We start from the raw sequence: 19,218 nt of genomic DNA, 5'->3' as shown, positions 1-19,218 counted from the left end.
AAAGAAGTAATGATAACATTTTGAGGAATCTTTATTAAACGTAGTCATTCATTCATTCATTCAACAAATATATATATCAGTGCCCTATTATGTGTCAAGAAGCATCAGAGCAATGAATAAAACAGCTCCCTGCCTACAAGAAGATGCCATAGACTGGACAAAAAGAGATGGTAAAGGGAGAATATATTTAGCTCTGGAGATTTAATATCAGTGGTTAGCCAAATTCTCAGACTCATAATTAATAAACTCTTAGGAAAAAATAGAATGGTTGCATCTAGAACCAGTGATGTCTACCGGCACTTACCTCCTTTTGTTTCGGACTTGCTAGCCAAATGGACTAGTAGGACACTTCTCAGTGTATTCTTTCTTCATACTGCCTGAGTTGCCATCCCTTGATATTGTAGTTGAAGTGGTTGTATAACTTATTTAAGTTACTTTACCTTTAAAAAATTGGTGCAGAGGTTAAAGCGTCTGCCTGCCATGTGGGAGACCTGGGTTCGATCCCTGGGTCGGGAAGATCCCCTGGAGAAGGAAATGGCAACCCACTCCAGTATTCTTGCCTGGAGAATCCCATGGACGGAGGAGCTTGGTGGGCTACAGTCCACGGGTCGCAAAGAGTCGGACACAACTGAGCGACTTCACCTTTAAAAAAGGAAGTACTGCTGAATGGAGCAGTCTCAGCCTACAGCCACCTGGCAGTAGTTCTGACCCCGTCTTGTGCAGTTTTACTGGAGCTGAGAGAGAGTGCATGCATGCAAGCAAGAATAAGCAATCTAAATAGCAGAATTGTGCGGCTCGGAGAAAGAAATAAGTAAAAATGGTGAAATTTGATAGAGATTTTTGGTTGTACAAAATGGTCCTACACCCCTATGCATATACCAAAAAACTTTCAATGGGTGAATATATCTTAGCAAAGCTGTTAAAAATATAATAGGGATATGTATGAAGCTCTGCACATCGATCATCATCATACAGTTGGCCTTTATAGTCACTTGGTTTTGATTCTGTGGTTTTAAAAGTATGTAATTGAAAAATATCAAGTGAAAAATAATCATTAAATTTATAATCATTAAAAATTAATAGACAAAGATCAGAAGGAAAAATATGTTAAAAAATCAATTAAACATGCAGCGTAAACATGGAATAGACCTGTTATAGGTAGAAAAATAAAATCAGTGAGTGGATAAGCTATCCTTCATAACTAAAGAGGACATTTCTGATTCACCAGAAGTAGGATTTTTATCATAAGTGGTTTTCGTTTTTAGCAACAATAAAGACTTGGGATGGACCCTTTAAAAGATAACCTTTTTTTTTAAATTCTAATCACTAATAAGACAGATATTCAAATGATCTTGGTAGAACAGTTCTAGAGTGTATGGAAGTCAATCCTGAAGTCTTATCCCTAAGGTTAGTCCTTCAGCACTCCCAGCCGTTTTGTAAATAGGTATTTCCCTGTATTAAATCTCATTCTGTCTAAAATACCTAGAGGAGTTTTGGGCTCCTGCGTTGGTATACTGCAGTCATGTCAATAGCGGTACATGACATGATTTTAGGTGAATCACAAACATGGAACAGTTATTTGTTTTAATGCACATCATAAAAGCTGTATGTTCTTGTGAAAGTGAAATGGTTAGTCAAAAATGAAAGTCGTTAATCACATCTGACTCTTTGCGCCCTGTGAACTGTAGCCCACCAGGTTCCTCTGTCCATGGGATTCTACAGGCAAGAATACTGGAGTGGGTTGCTGTTTCCTCCTCCTGGGAATCTTCCCAACCCAGAGGTCGAACCCATGTCTCTCATATCTAACCTACATTGGCAGGCAGGCTCTTTACCACTAGCACCGCCTGGGAAGTTGAAGGGGTAGAGTACACATTGTCTTTATGAAGGCAAGTGACTTGAGCCCTGGAGCAGTACTCCCCAAATATTTTGAGAAGTGGGTATTTCTGACTGAAGTCAGAAGTTACCCAAGGAGGGAGATGAAGATAGAAAGAACACTAGCTTTTTTTTTTATTATACAAAGGACATTGTATTTGTCATCCCATTGAATCCTCAGACCAACTCTCTGATGTTCATATTTCTACCTAGATTTTGCAGGTAAATAAACAGGCCTTGAAAAGGCTGTTTAAATTGCTAGAAGTCACACAACTACTAAGTGTCTGACTCTGGGTTGCAACCAAGTTTATTTAAAAACAAGTTTAAAAACCTGTGCATGTTCAACTATCCTGCCTACTTCCTTCTAAGGGCTAGCCTTACAGCCTTAGTCATAGTAAGCATGAAGATCATCAGCCTCTGAGAAGGAACTTAACTAATTTCCACGATGTCCAGGGCCAGAGCAAGTCACCCAACTCTCTGAAAAGCATGGCTCACTTTGAGGTCTAACAGTTTAGTTTGAATTTATAATTAGCACATAAATTATTGACAGAGTACTGCCTCAACATTTTTTTTAAACTTACTTGGCAATTCCTCTGTCAATAATGTTTCCCCTGAAGCAAGGTTCTGACATCCAGATATTTTAAAGTTAAAAATAACACAATAGAATTATATATAATGCACAGAAGTTACTGCAGTTAGTTCCTACGGTAAAGTCAAGTTTCCTCTTGTTTCCTAAAAGCAGTTCCTTAACTCTGTATTCACAAGTGTGTCCGAAAGGAAAGAAACGTGAGGGAGAATGCATGTCCTCACCGAATTATACCTTACTTCATAGAGTCATATTCATTCAACGCAGCTTTTCTTGAGCACCTACTATGTGTCAGACACTATACTAGGCTTACCTGGGTTGGGGTTGAGGTTAGCAGATAACAGCCATAAGGCATAGACCATGTGTTCTGGGCTTGTAAACATCATCAATTTTAAGATAAATGATCAATTTTAGAGCTTTGGAGAGGGAGGGGGGATCCAGTGCATCGAAAGTATTTATCAATTGTCAGGCACCTCTCTTTTCAAAAATGTTTAAATATGAAAAACCAGTGTATCTTAGACACAAGGAAACACTAGTGTCTTTCCTTTCTGCTTTTTCTATCGAGCTCTTCATGATCAGCCTGTGTTCAGGAGAGCTCGCAGCATGTACTGTCCACAGTGAAAAATAAATGCATATGTTCTTAAGGTATGGAGGAAGGGCTTTAGTACATAGGAGTAGTAAGACACAACTAGCAACTGGTAGCGGAGAAGGCGATGGCATCCCACTCCAGTACTCTTGCCTGGAAAATCCCATGGATGGAAAAGCCTGGTAGGCTACAGTCCATGGGGTCACAAAGAGTCAGACATGACTGAGTGACCTCACTTTCACTTTTCATTTTCATGCATTGGAGAAGGAAATGGCAACCCACTCCAGTGTTCTTGCCTGGAGAATCCCAGGAACGGCGGAGCCTGGTGGACTGTCGTCTATGGGGTCACACAGAGTTGGACACGACTAAGGCGACTTAGCAGCAGCAGCAGCAGCAGCAACTGGTAGCAGAGAACAAGAGGTACTCTCAGGACCAGTGAATAGAGACCGTGCCCTGCTGTCCCTCAGCCACTGCTTCTTGTGGAGCTGGGAAATTGGAATTAGATGACTTTGGTGGGCTTAGATCAGCCATCAAACGTGTAAACAGTTTAATTAACTTCTTTGCATCCTAGTAACCTCAACAGTAAAATGAGCAAAAAAAAAAAAAAGCACAGTAAAATTACGTGAACACTACGATTTCTCCCAATTCTAGCATCCCATGGAACTCGAACAGCAGAAAATGAAAGGTATATAGTCCAAATCATATAAAAGCCTGGGTTAACTATAGTTTCGTTGCTAATTCCTTAACTTTATTATCATTATATTATTTTATTTTAGGCTGTACTGTGCCCTCCTTGCTGCGCTGGCTTTTCTCTAGTTGTGGCGAGCTGGGGCCACTAGAGCGGTGGTGCACAGGCTCCCCGTTGCGTGGCTTCTCTTGTGGAGCATGGGCTGCAGGGTGGGGGCTTCAGCAGTTGTAGCTCCTGGGCTCTAGAGTGCGGGCTCAATAGTTGTGGATCAGCGGCTTAGTTGCTCTGCAGTGTGTGGGCTGTTCTCAGATCAGGGATCGAACCTGTGTCTCCTGCGCTGACAGGCAGATTCTTTACCACTGAGCCTCCAGGGAAGCCCCTAATTGCTTAACGTTTGCCATTGCTGCTGCTACTGCTAAGTCGCTTCAGTCATGCGACCCCATAGACGGCAGCCCACCAGGCTCCCCCGTCCCTGGGATTCTCCAGGCAAGAACACTGGAGTGGATTGCCATTTCCTTCTCCAATTAGGCCTGTGTTATGTGGCTAGGATATAATAAATAAGATTTATTTGTTAAAATTGGTTTATGAAGGGTACTGCAGAGCTGTTTGTTACATATATCCTTTTACCATGAGATTAGCATATGAGGAATATGCTAAGCAGAAAAAAATGTATAAATATACCAGGAAGAAATACCTTCTCAAGAATACCGCTGAGTTTAAAGACCTAACCAGGCATTTTATTCAGAACCTTTTGAGTGAATAAATCAATTTGTAGATGTCTAGTGGCTTGGTTTTACCTGGACATTTAGTTTCAGTGGCCTAAGAATATGAAGGAATTAAAACAAAAACCCTCAATTCGTACATAAATTCACTAAGAAATTTACAGTTTCATTTCTCCATATATTCCCTCGGATTCTTGGGTGTTTGTGTAGCAAACCCTGTTCCTACTGAAATTTATTCTCCTCTTCTTTCTAACCTGGATGCCCACTGTTTAGCCCCAACTCTATACGGCTTTCTTAGACTCCAGCTCAAATCTATACTTTTCTGGGGGATTGTTGAGGGCAAAGAGGAGGAAGGGAAGTTGTTCTTGGAGATCTCCTTTGCCTCTTATGAGATCAGCAGTATTTCCTATAGTAATTCCTACTTAGAGTATCAGTAGACCTTCACTGGAAGGGCGTAGGTCAGCCATGATGCCAGAAGCATATACTCTCTTTATTTCTTTTTATCAGGAGCCCCTATCTCTTGAAAACTGCCCTTGTGAAAACTGACCAAAACTGAATCTCACACCTATCAGTAAGAGCACCCCAATCACTTAAGGAGAGCAGGAAGCACACTATATCTCAAGAAGGAAAAGTAAAAAGAAATCCACATTGTATCTCAAGAAGGAACAAAGAGAAATTTTTGGATCACCCACAAAGAAAGCATAAATGAAAATGATATTAGTCTCTTCAACCAAGAAAACCAGGAAACAGTGAAATAATACATAACTCCAAAGTGTTGAGAGAGAATGACTGTCATCCTTGAACTTACTCAGCAAAACTGTCTTTCAGAAACAAAGGTGAAAAGTGAAAGTGAAAGTCACTCAGTCATTTCCAACTCTTTGCAACCCCATGGACTATGCAGTTCATGGAATTCTCCAGGCCAGAATACTGGAGTGGGTAGCCTTTGCCTTCTCCAGGGGATCTTCCCAACCCAGGGATCGAACCCAGGTCTCTTGCATCACAGGTGGATTCTTTACCAGCTGAGCCACAAGGGAAGCCAGGTGAAAAAAATGTATGTATTAACATAAGCTGAGTTTACTACTTTGAGACTCGTACAAAATAAACTTCTAAAGGGTGTAATAAAAGAAGAAAGAAAATGATCCAGTAGATGGTCTGAGATCATCAGTGGGGGACTTTCCTGGTGGTTCAATGGTTGAGACTCTGAACTTTCAATTCAGGGGGTACAGGTTTGATCCCTGGTCTGGGAACTAAGATCCCACATGCCACACTATGTGACCAAAAATAAATAAATAGAATCAGTCTTTCAAAAAAAGTATTAAAGAATAACAGCATACATGTAAATCTAAATATCAACAAATAGAATAGTGCTGAAATTCTATTTTGCATAGTTGTATGATGTGATAAATGCAGGGAGAATGAAAGTATTCAAAGCTTCTTTATTCTGGCAGAGGTTAAGAAATTATTTGTTAGACTTTGGTAAGTTATTTAGTCATGGTAACATCTCAAAGGAAATTAATAAAGAAAAATTTAAAAAGCACATAAATCCAAATAGTTAGAGATAAATGAAAGAAAATGATCCAGTAGACGGTCTGAGAAAAGGGATTAAAATAATATATTGCCCCCAACAAGCAACACATGAGGACAAAAACATGGAAAATCCAAGACAAATAGGAATAAGAAGGTAAGATATAAAAATAGAAAAAAGCCCCAATTTCAAAATCATATTAAATATAAATGGACAAAACTTAGATGTTTGATCAAATTAGGTTTTTAAAATCTAGCCATGTGTCATTTTTAAGAGACATATCTAAAGCATAAAGATATGGCAAGATCAAAAGTAAAAGGAAGGGAAAGCTTTCCAGCAAAATTATTAACCAAAGAAACCTACTGTAACTATATTAACAGCATAATGTATTGTGGCGACCCACTCCAGTACTCTTGCCTGGAAAATCCCATGGACGGAGAAGCCTGGTAGGCTGCAGTCCATGGGGTCGCTAAGAGTCGGACACGACTGAGCGACTTCACTTTCACTTTTCACTTTCATGCATTGGAAAAGGAAATGGCAACCCACTCCAGTGTTCTTTCCTGGAGAATCCCAGGGATGGCGGAGCCTGGTGGGCTGCCGTCTATGGGGTCACACAGAGTCGGACACGACTGAAGTGACTTAGCAGCAGCAGCAGCATGATTAGAGATAAAGTGTATCATTATGATTATTTAATTCAGCAGGAAGATACAGCAATTCTAAACATGCATGCTGCTAATAAAGTGGCCTCAGATGTGTAAAACAAAAATTGATAAAACTGCAGGGGAAAGTAGATAAATCCACGATTACCATGAACTCCCCTTTCTCAATTATTTATGTCCAGCTGACAATATAGTGAGGAGTATGTGTGTGTGCTCAGGTGTGTCCAACTCTTTGTAAGCCCATGGACTGTAGCCTGCCAGGTTCCTGTGTCAATGATATTTTCTAGGCAAGAATACTGAAGTGGGTTGCCATCTCCTACCCCAAGGGATCTTCCCATCCCAGGGATTGAACCTGCGTGTCCCGTGTCTCCTGCCTTGTGGGTGGATTCTTTACCACTGAGCCACCTGGGAAGCTAGCGAAGAGTGAGGAGTATAGTATCTGGTTTGATTTTGCAGGTCTGACCACAGGCAGTTACCAAGGCTTTACCTGGCAGCTCTTGGAGAAGCGTACCATCCTACATCAGACTTGGGGCAAAGCCAATGTATTTATTGCAGCCTCTGAGAGGAGTCACAGCCAAGGACTAGGGCCCCTCTGGCCAATCATGTTCTTTTGCATATTTGCATTCCTACTCCTGAGCCTTTATTTCTAAGCCTTTATCTGAGCCTTGGGCAGAGGTCTTTGGGTGCCTGGGTTGAGGCCTCCTTATGGGGAGCAGAGGGGAACCCTCAAAGGCACTCTTGCTCAGGCTTACTCAGTAGTTTTCCATGTCACACCCTTCCCTCCTCCCTTAGCCCTGACCCCAGGGGCCATGAACCTATTGGAGGCTTTTGTTCTAGGACTTGATCAGCAGTGGGATGATCCCCACATTGGCACTGACCCAGCTCCCTGGACCAGAACCGGAGGAGACTGTGCTTGGTCCAGGTACTTGCTTGTACCAAAGCCTGAAGTGGTTAAAGGCTTACCTCTTTGATTTTTGGCTTGTTTTCACCAGCTATTCTGACGCCTAGTAGCTCTCTCCTCTCCCTCTCTCTCTCTCCTTGTCTCTCTCTGTCTGTGTCTCCCCCAGCTCACCTGACTGAGTTTGTGACATATAGAAGATTAAAAAGCAAAATTAAATGCCGCAATAAATAGTCTTAATCTAATGGATGTATGTAAAACTCTGTACCCAACAATTTAAAAATGTGCATTCTTCTCAAGCATTTGTGGAACATTTACAAACATTGATTAAATGCCGAGTCATAAGGCATGACTCAACAGATTTTATAGAATCAGTATCATGCAGACCACGGTTTCTAATTGCAGTGCAATTAATTTAAATACAAATAACAAAATGACAAGTGAGAGTTTTAAAATTAACTTTGGAAATTAAATGCACACTCTTTAGTAGATAATGGGTCAGTCATCCTGGAAATTTGAAAATATTTGAACTAAGCAATCATAAAAGTTTAATGTCAAAATTTAGGAGACGCAGTGAAAGTAGTGTTTGAGGGAAATTCATCACATTAAGTGCTTTTATTAGAAAAGAAGAAATGTGGAAAAGTAGTGAGCTAGGCATCCAACTGAAAGGTTAGAAAAAGAACAACAAAATAGCTTCAAGGCAAGTAGAAAAAAATAGGTAATAAGGAGCAGAAATAGATGATATAGGAAAATACAGTACAAGTCATCAAAAACAAGTTTTTTTAAAAGAGTAATAAAATCATCTGGATTATGGAGGTCAAAGAGATAATGCAGAAAGAGACAGTATTAAGGATGTAGGGTGGGAATCACAGATACATTATAAATTTAAAAGACAGGGTATAATACTATGAACAATTTTATGCCAATAAATTTCAAAACAGAGAAAATTTTCAAATACCTAGGAAAAAATAGAAAACTGTATTGTAAACCCAAATAAAACTGTCATTTTACATCTCTCCAAGAAGAAATACCCAGACTCCAGACTTAAATGCTTTTATGGTGAGTCTTACCAAATATTTGAGGAAAAAATCATTCTATTCTTACATTAACCATTCCTGAGAAAATAAAAGAGGGAATGCTAGCTGATATTTCAGGGAAAATGACAGTGTAAGAATGTCTGAAACTGTACCCGTTTATAACAATGATTCTCCATATCTTCATCAACACTTATTTCCGTGTTGATTGCAGGCATCCTCAGGTGTAAGGTGGTATCTCATTGTCATTTTGATGTCTTTCCCTGAGACCAACTAGTGTTGAGCATCTTTTCATGTGCTTATTCTTCTTTGGAGAAACTTCTATTTACCATAACCTTTTGAATCCATTCCAGTAACAGTTTGGCTCACAACACTCCACCAAAATTGCCCTTGAAACAGCCACTCCTTACTTCAAGAATGATTTTTTTTTTCTCCCCTCCTCTTACTTGAATGACTAGCAGCATTTTCTCTTAAAAACGCCAGGGACAACCAGCTCCCTGGGACTTCCTCTCTCTTCGTTGCCACTTCTTTTCTGCCTCCTTTGCTGACTCCTCTTCAGCTCCCTGATCTCTGACTCTAGATGGCCCCCATGACTCAGCGGTTGAACCTCTTCAGTTTATTTATACTCATGCCCTTGAAGAACTCATTCAGCCCTATAGCCTTGAAACCCATTTTCCTACTGAAGACTCCCAAATTTTAATCTCCAACCAGACCTCCCCTCTGATCTTAAGTCCAACTATCCTTTCCACATCTCCATGTTGATATTTAATACCGAAATTGTCCAAAACTGAATTCCTTATCCTCTCCTCAGATCTGCCCTTTTTACACTCTTCCGCATCCCAGAAACTTCACAGAACTTCTGACTCATGCCAGAAACCTCGGTGTCATCTCTGAGTTCTCTTTCTCTCATGCCCCAACTCAATCTGTTAGCAAATCCTAGCCACTCTGTCTTCAAAATATATCCAGAATTCTTACCACTGAAAAAAATTACAAGGCAGTCATTAAAAACAACATACAAGACATTTTACTATAAAACAGGGCGTGCAAAGTAGCATGCAAGTCTTACATCCAATGTGATTCCAACAATGAAAATATGCTTCTAATAAACGTTTGAAAGAAAGCCACAGAAATAATGTCCTAAAAAAATCACAGAGTTATTTTCATGTTGTCCCCTATTTTTCTTTGAAAGTATTTATCTGGCTACAAAACTTCTGGGAAGATTTCAGTGTTGATAGAACTGGTGGATGTTTACCGGGTACAGTACCATTTTAAATGGCCCTTTGACATCAGTGGGGAAGGGAACTCATATTTCTGGAGACTTTTTCTCGTACCACATGCTGCGCTAATTGTTTTGTACATACTATCTTATTTAACCCTCTCACCCTTTTAAAAAACAGCTTTATTGAGGTATAATTGACAGACAATAAATGTTCACAATGTTTAATATATAACCTGATGTTCTGGCATACATATACACTGGTGAAACCATCACCAAATCAAGATCACAGGCAGGTCTACCAGCTCAGAGTTCTCTCTGTTCCCCATCTTTCCCTGCTTCCCAGCTCCTCAAACAACCATTGATCTGCTTTCTGTCGCTGTAGATCAGTTGGCATTTTCTACAGCTTTATATAAATAGAATCATACATTATGTACTTTTTTTTTTGGTCAGGCTACTTCTGAACGATTTCTTTATGTCTTATTCACATCTTATGGCTGAAGAAATCAATTCATAGAAGTTATGTAACTTTCCTAAAACCACAGAGTAATGAGAGATGGACCTGGAATTTCACCCCCTGTCTGCTTGTCACCTCAACATGTAAAAAGTGAAGCTCCAAATGGTTATATGAATTGCCAAGAGTTATAATACCAATGAGTGGTCAAAGTAGGACGGAAACCCACTGTGCCACAAGCCTCTTGATTTATGTGGCTATTGGAAAGAGCATTAAGTCTCCTTTTAGATTTCACTAAGACTGCATTTTTCAGAAATCCTGGCCATTAACTTGACCTTGATGATGGCCTTGGATAGAAGATCCAGTGTGGTATGTCTTGGGAAAAGCTCCCTTCAACACAGCATCTTTCAACTTGTCAGAACAAAGAAATCTATTTCTCTAGAAACTGCCTTTGACTTCCCTTGAATTGCTGTCCTCTTTAGAAGATACCTGAACTGAGATTAAAGGGAACCGCTTGTAGCTTGGGTCCTTCCCCTTTCATCCCTCCCTCCCTTCTCTGTTCCTTTTTCCTCCTTCCTTTCTTGTTTTTCCCCCTCCAGTTTTATTCTTCAAAGGATTCATTTGCAGTGAATCTTCATCATCATTTTTGTTACCACTACTTTCTATTCTAAGAGGCCTAGACTGCCAGAGTAATGCATGGAACTCCAGCCAAGATGCTTGGTTGGTGATTATCTAAAACTGCCACATTGTTACAGCCTGGTTTCCAATTAATATATTTATATTTATTATTTATTTATATTTATTAGGCTTATGTGATGTCTTTGTATCTAAGTATCACATAAGTGTTAGTATCTGCAAAGTTTAGTTAGTTTAGGAGTTGTCTGCATATCAAAAACAAGCTTAAAAAGATGGAGAAGGATTTATATAATAAGCAATAAGGTAATACCCTGAAAAATGTATTTAAATTATTGAACGCTTGTCAGAAAGACCTTCATAGTGATGTTTTAAATTTTTGTTGCATAATTGATTTATAATATCATGTAAGTTTCAGGTGTGTATACATGCTCAGTCATGTCCGACTCTTTGCGACCCCATGGATTGTAGCCTACCGTGCTCCTCTGTTCATGGGATTTTCCAGGTGAAAACACTGGAATGGGTTGCCATTTTTTCCTCCAGGGACTCTTCCCAGGGATCAAACCTATGTCTCTGCATCTCCTGCACTGTAGGCAGATTCTTTACTGCTGAGCCATTGGGGACACTCAAGCTTTGCGTATACAGCACAGCAATTCATATATAGATATATTCTTTTCCATATTCTTTTCCTCTATAGATTATTACATAATACTGAGTATAGTTCCCTGAGCTAGGTCCTTGATGGTTATCTATTTTATACATAGTAGTGTGTATATGTTAATCCTAGCCTCCTAATGTATCCCTTTCTTCACCCCCTTTTCCTTTTGGTAACTGTACATTTTTTTTCTGTTTGTGAGTCTCTTTCTGTTTTGGAAATAAGTTCATTTGTATCTTGTTTTCTTTTAGATTCTACATGTGAGCAATATCGTAAGATTTCTGTCCTTCTCTGTCTGACTTATTTCACTGGTATGATGGTTTCTAGGTTCATGCATGTTGCTGCAAGTGACATTTTTCATTCTTTTTTTAACTTTTTATTTTGTATTGCAGTATACCCGATTAACAATTGTTGTGATAGTTTCAGGTGAACAGGGAAGGGACTCAGCCATACTATTCCATTGTGTATATATATATATATATATATACACTTCCATACTGTTCTTCATAGTGGCTATACCAGTTTACATTCCTACCAACAGTGTAAGAGGGTTCCCTTTTCTCCACACACCCTCCAGCATTTATCGTTTGTAGACTTTTTGACGATGGCCATTCTGACCCATGTGAGGTGATACCTCATTGTAGTTCTGATTTGCATTTCTCTAATAATTAGTAACGCTAAGCATTTTTTCATGTGCCTCCTGGCCATCTGTACTTCATAGTGTTTTAAATCATCTGTTTAAAATTGGTTTTAATTGTGTGTAACTATTGTACTGTATGCATGTAAACTTAAATGTTAGAAACCATATGCTTTGAGAAATTTTCTGAGGATCTTGGCTAACTTACCTATGGAAAAATAATGTTCTGTATCCACCAGGGCAAATTATTTAAGGAGATACAAGAAACTGTGACAGCAGCTCCCATATCACAAATGCAAGCTAGAATACTCTGGGGAAATATATCAACATGAACATTAATTGATACATGAGACTGACTTATAAAACTTCAAGCCGGAAAGGAATAGTAATCATCTTTGGAGTCTGGCTAGATATGCCTCATATTCCTGGATTTATGCCCAGCAACTCAGCAGAGTAGGAAGAAAGTACTGAACCATTTTTTTAAAATGATATTGATGAGGGAGGAATAAGTCAACCCTCCATCATTTCTCCTGTAAGATTTGAGGTTATAGATTTGAGATTGTATTTATGAGATCTGAAACAGCATTTAAATCTTTTTTTCACAGACAGATGTAAAGTATACATTGAACCTGGCAAATTTTTAAGAAAGAAATAAACAAAACATTACCTTTACGCAGAGATTCTTTATGACATCTAGACTTGTGAAACCTGCATATTCTTATCTCTAATATTTTCAAACTTATCTTTATTTTTACATAATATACCAGGCCTAAGAGGTTATATCCAGGGCAAAATTGATGCAGATGATAAGAGAGAACTAAATACAGCATGGCAAGAGAAAGAAGTCAAAGTTTTTCATTTAAAATACCCAACTGAAAAATATAAAATTGAGAGAACAGAAATATCAAATGATCATTAGGGTAAAAGATAGGAAATGTTCTAATTCAGGCAGGATTTCAGCCCTTTTTGAGTTCAGTGAGTGACATTTTGTCCTGGAGATATCGAGTTCCTGGCTTTCTCTATTTTTATATGTCCCACATTTTCAGTACAAAGAGTGGAGAAGACACAGCATGTGGAGGTGGATGCCAGAACCCACATATTTTCCAGTTCCCTTGGTGGTTATTTCACCTGACTGAATTTCTCTTTTCCCACACGTAAGTTGAGGCTGCTCACAGAAACCACCTCAAAGAGTATTGCTGGGATTAAATGAGCTTATGCTTGTAAAGTGCTGAGCAAATAAGAAGCCCTCAAACATGTTAGTCATTATAAAGGGAAGAATAGAAACATTAAATTGGTTTGGTGGAACTCCAGTTTCTTTCCTTTTTTTGCCTTGGTCTGAGGATTGAAAGCTGTTTCTTTCTCTTGTGGAAAGTGAAAGTTGCTCAGTCGTGTCCGACTCTTTGTGACCCCATGGAATTCAGGCCAGAATACCTGAGTGGGTAGCCTTTTCCTTCTCCAGGGGATCTTCCCAACCCAGAGATCGAACCCAGGTCTTCCCCATTGCAGGCCGATTCTTTACCAGCTGAGTGATAAGCGAAGCCCCTTGTTGAAAGTAACCATCACCAACTCTGTCTGCTCATCAAGCTCTCTGACCTGCATCAAACTTTCCCACCTCAGCACCCCCCATAGAAAAGGAACTTGAACATCGGGGGAGGGGGGACCTCATTGCCTGCTTCAGGAGAGACATGCCTTTTAAGGTCATATATTACATCTAAAATTTGTGCCCATCTTGTACTCTACTTCATAATACACATAAAAGTGGAAATGTTAATTGCTCACTCATGTCCAACTCTGTGTGATCCATGGACCATAGCCTGCCAGGCTCCTCTGTCCATGGAATTCTCCAGGCAAGAATACTGGAGTGGGTTGCCATTCCTTTTTCCAGGGGATCTTCCTGAGCCAGGGATCAAACCCAGGTCTCCTGTATTGCAGACAGATTCTTTACCATCTGAGCCACCAGGAAAGCCCTCATAATACATGTGCAAAATGTAAAATATCTGCCCCAAATTTTCTAGTGACATTTGTCACTCCAGGAGGATGTGGGTTTATCTATGATTATCAACAACTCCTAGAATGTGGTTCTATGTTCCCAGAGATAAAAACCCAGATAGAGAAACAGAGGCACTCCCAGCCCTCAGGACCTGTTTAATTAGAAAGAACTAATGAAGGCAGATTCTTTGTCAAGAGCAGGAATTCAGCCTTTTTAGTGACCTGAGCAGGCATGGTTTCATTTCTTGACACTGCCTCTCTCAGGAGCATTTTTTGATGGGGGTGGGGAGGTTGTCTTATGTTGGGTTCTAAAAGAGCAGAGCCAGAAAAGGGAATTCAGTGCACCATAATTTGTTGATAGAGAAGCATTTCTCCAGGAAAAGCTTTTAAAGGCGGGAAGAAAGCAAGATAAAGGGAAAGAGGGACTTCCCTGGCAGTCCAGTGGTTAAGACTCCACGCTTCCAGTGCAGGGAGCATGGGTTCAATCCCTGGTTGGGGAACGAAGATCTCTCATGTCTCAAGAAAAAGAAAGAAAAAAGAAAGGGAGAGAGCCAGGCAGGGATGTGGTCTCAGGTAAAGTCTGATTTGGCCTGATCCACAGAGGAAAAGCTGGGGAGCATGGACCACCCTGCAAAACTGTTCTTCCTTTGGGACAAGAGTGGTCTTTGCACCTCTGAGCTGTTGACTGTGCTGTCTTGCTGGGCCCTGTGAATGCTCCACCAGGCCGTCAGCTTCAGGTCAGCTTCCAGGTGTGTGGCTGGAGCACAATCAGTGGGTTCCATAGTTCTGACCTCACTCCCACATTTCCTGGGTCTCCGGGCCTGCTGTCCCCATGCCAGGAGAAATCAAACCACCCCTAAGTCCTCAGGTAGTGATGTTCAGTGAAGACTTGCCAGCATAAAATACCAAGCCATTCCAGTAATACATGTTTGTTTCTAATAACATGAACTCCTGGCACTCTCAGGATGGAGGGGGTTCAGTGTAGTCCACATTCTGCCCCCATGTGACTGGTTGGTCTCCACTGGTAAAGGAACCATGTCACTTGCTCATCAAAGCTTGAAGCATGCCAGCATCTTCTGGTCATCTGGCCTTGTCAACATAATGTTGTCACTGTAATGGGTCAGTGTGATGTCCTCTGGGATGTGCACAAAGTCTTCCTAGACCTCTTCACTCTGTATTACGTTGGAAGACGAGGAAGCATAGCCCTGGAGCTAAACCATAAGTATGTATTGTTGCCAGTTCTATGTGAGTACAAACTGTTTCTGCCCTTCTTTTTTGGACTAGAATAGAAAAATATATGTTTGTCAAATCAGTGACTGAGCACCATGTACCTGAGGCTTTGTTAATTTGTTCTAGCCGAGATACCACACCTGACAGGCAGCTGCGTATACTTGTGGTCTTCCAGCATCCATCTGTTTTTTGCAGTGGCCAGACCAGGGAACTGGAGATAGGATAGGGACCTCCACTTCTGCATTCTCTGAATCCTGAAAGTGTTAGTTGCTCAGTTGTGTCCAACTCTTTGTGACCTCATGAACTGTTGCCTGCCAGGCTCCTCTATCCATGAGATTTCCCAGACAAGAATACTGGAGTGGGTAGCCATTCCCTTCTTCAGGAGATCTTCCCTACCCAAGGATCCAACCAGTGGTTTTTACATTGCAGGCAGATTCTTTACCATCTGAGCCACCAGGGAAGCCCTTGAATCCCAAAGCATGGTGCTAGTCTCTACCATTCCCCCTCTCCCAGGCTATGTTACTGTTTTTGATTTACTATCTTAGCTAAAGATTATGGTTTCTGAACTCTTAGCCCACAGACCAAGGACTCATGGAGGGGACTGCACGAGCAGCCACATATATAAATTCCTATTTTGCATTTCAGAATCAGAAAACTGACCACTGGGTAGGTTTGCAGACCTAGTAGACCCACTGTAAACAAGGCCTTGGCCTGAACTCCTTTTATTCCTCTAACGGGGGCTGCGATAAGGTAGCAATTCAATTCAGACCCTATGTCCAATAGTCCTTGAAATGTCTGGGTGTTACCTTTTCCCCAGTGTACATTTATGTATGTAAATATCGACAGGTCCCTTCTGAGAGGGACTTGGGTTATAATTCCCATGCATACTCACTATGGTACTACAGGAGCCTCATTCCTGGGGCTGAGTCTATGTCTGAAGACACTCTGACCCTGAAACCAGACAAGGAATTGTAACGTCTTATTGTACCCTCTCTTAGGCTCATGCTCTCCTATTCTTGATTCCTTTTACAGGAAGCAGTGTCCTTGTCAATCATCCATCTATTTTGCTCCTAGGGACACCGTGTCCTATTGTCTCCATAAATTGCTGCGAGTCAGACTGCTTCTTTACTGCCAATCTGAACTTACTAGTTATTATAATTGCAACCCCTGGCTATATACCTAAGAGTAGAATTGCTGAGTTAAATGGTAATTTTCTGTTTAACTTTTTGATGAACTGTCAGACTGTTTTCCAAAGTGGCTGCACTATTTTACATTCCTTCCAGCAGTGCTGGAGGATTTTAGTTTCTCCACATCCTCCACCAATACTTATCATTTTCTTTTTGGTTTTAGCCATCCTAATGGGTGTGAAGTGACATCTCCTGTGGTTTTGATTTGTATTTCCCTAATGACTAATTGGAAAAGACTGATGCTGGGAAGGATTGGGGGCAGGAAGAAAAGGGAACGACAGAGGATTAGATGGCTGGATGGCATCACCGACTCAATGGATGTGAGTGCGAGTGAACTCCGGGAGTTGGTGATGGACAGGGAGGCCTGGCATGCTACAATTCATGGGGTTGCAAAGAGTTGGACACGACTGAGCGACTGAACTGAACTGAATGGCTAATGATGTTAGTCACCTTTTCCTGTGTGTTTTGGCCATTTGTAAATCTATGAAAAAAATGTCTGTTTGGGTCCTTTGCCGATTTCAAAAATTATGATTGAGTTGTGAGAGTTCTTTATATATTTTAGATACAAGTCATGTATCAGATATATGATTAACACAGATTTTCTCCCAACTTGGGGGTTATCTTTCTGCTCGGTCAACTAGCAAAGCCCTCACTTTAAAATCTGTTTGTAGAGCATCTGGTAAATGACTGAGACTATGCTAGATGTCAGGAATATGCAGGTCAAGAAGACATATTCCCTGCCCACGAGAAAAGTGGAATAACACAAAATCAAGAACCTCAGGTCAGTTTCCTGATTGTCCTTAGTCTTCTGGCCACTGTTCATCTCTTTAGCCCTTCTAACTGCCTCAGAGCTCAGTTCTAAACATTTTCATTTCCAACTACTCTCATTCCCTTACTGATCCTATTTTTGGTGTGTGCTCAGTCGTGTCTGACTCCATGGACTGTAGTCCGCCAGGCTCCTCTTGCCCATGGGATTTCCCAGGCAAGAATACTGGAGTGGGTTGCCGTTTCCTCCTCCAGGGGATCTTCCCCACCCAGGGATTAAACCTGCATCTCCTGTGTCTCCTGCACTGGCAGGCGGATTCTTTACCACCTGGGAAGCTTCATGATCTTACCTACCTGTAAATGATTCCAAAATGTGTAACTCCACCTTGAGTCTCTCCCCAAAATGCCTACTTGACATATTGCCCTACAGATCTAATAGAAATGGCAAAGTTAAATGACTAAATCTGAACTACTGATGTTATTCTCAAAATATATCTTACCCCTTGCCTTCTCTGTTTCATTAAATAGAGACCCCATTCTTTGTTGCCCAAGCCAAAAACCTTGGAGTTATTTTTGACTCCTCTTTTTCTCTCACACCCAATATTCCATCGGATGGCAAATCTTAATATCTCTATATTCAAAATATATCTTGATTCTAACAACTTATCACCTCACTCCGTGCCTACAGCTGGATTTGAGTCAGTAACATCTCTCATCTGGATTATTATGTCAGCCATTTAATTCATCTCCCTGCCTCTGCCCTTATCTGCCTCCTACAGTCTGTTCTCAACATAGCAGCAAGAGTGAGCTCATTAAAAATAAGTCAGATCGTGTCACTCTGCTTATAATCACGGCTTCCAATCTCAAACAGAGAAAAAGCCAAATCTCCTCCAGTTATCTATAAGGCCCTACATGACGTTGCTGCTGTGGACAAAAAAAGTGTTGCCTGCCCTTTCAGTAAACAAAGAATGTTGCCTGCCGTTCTGGTACACAGTAAGGTATGCCTGCTGTCAAGCTATTAGGCGCTGCAGCCTCCCCAACATTGTGCCCAGTGGGGAACTGAAGATGGAGAAAAACAGGATCCTGGCCTTAGATAGTTAAGATGCATGTCAAAGCAGTAATTTCAATGAGCCTGCATCTTCCCATATATACAAAAGCGTTAAAATCGTTACTAGAGATGTGTATACTTTTTGTGATTAACAGTATTCTTTTGATGTTTGATTTTTGTTTTCAGCAAAAATTGCTGGAAAAAAAAAAAAAAAAAAAAGCTGCTGTATATCCTGGCTTCTCCCTGGCTTCTTTGGAACAGTTCCTCAGAGCTATCTGGGAGGATATATTCCAGGTGATATAGTCCTCAGTAATGTCCCCAAATAAAACATAATTCTTAACTTTAAGTCGTATATATTTTTTTCAGTAGATACACTCTTCCCCTGACCTTTCTGATCTTATTTCCTCCTATTGTCATACATGTTCATGCTAGTTGCTCAGCTGTCCGTGAACTGTAGCCCACCAGGCTTCTCTGTCCATGGGATTTCCCAGGCAAGAATACTGCAGTGGGTTGCCATTCCCTTCTCCAGGAGATCTTCCTGACCCAGGGATCAAACCTGGGTCTCCTGCATTACAGGCAGGTTCTTTACTATCTGAGCCACCAGGGAAGCCCCGCTCACTAATTCCACTAAGCCACACTACTTCCTCAGTCATGTTCATGCCTCAGGACCTTTGCACGTGCTGTTCCTTTTACCTGGAATGCTCTTTTCAAGGCAGCCTCATTGCCACTCCCTTGCCTTCTTCAGGCCTTGACTCAAGTATCTTGGAACTGTCAGGGTTTAGTCATGGCAGAAGAACCACTGTGACTGTTGTGGGACAAGAGATTTGTTTTAGA

Source organism: Oryx dammah, unplaced genomic scaffold, assembly GCF_014754425.2.
Source record: "Oryx dammah isolate SB20612 unplaced genomic scaffold, SCBI_Odam_1.1 HiC_scaffold_3, whole genome shotgun sequence".
Lineage (NCBI taxonomy): Eukaryota > Metazoa > Chordata > Mammalia > Artiodactyla > Bovidae > Oryx > Oryx dammah.
Note: the sequence above shows the minus strand (reverse complement) of the source record.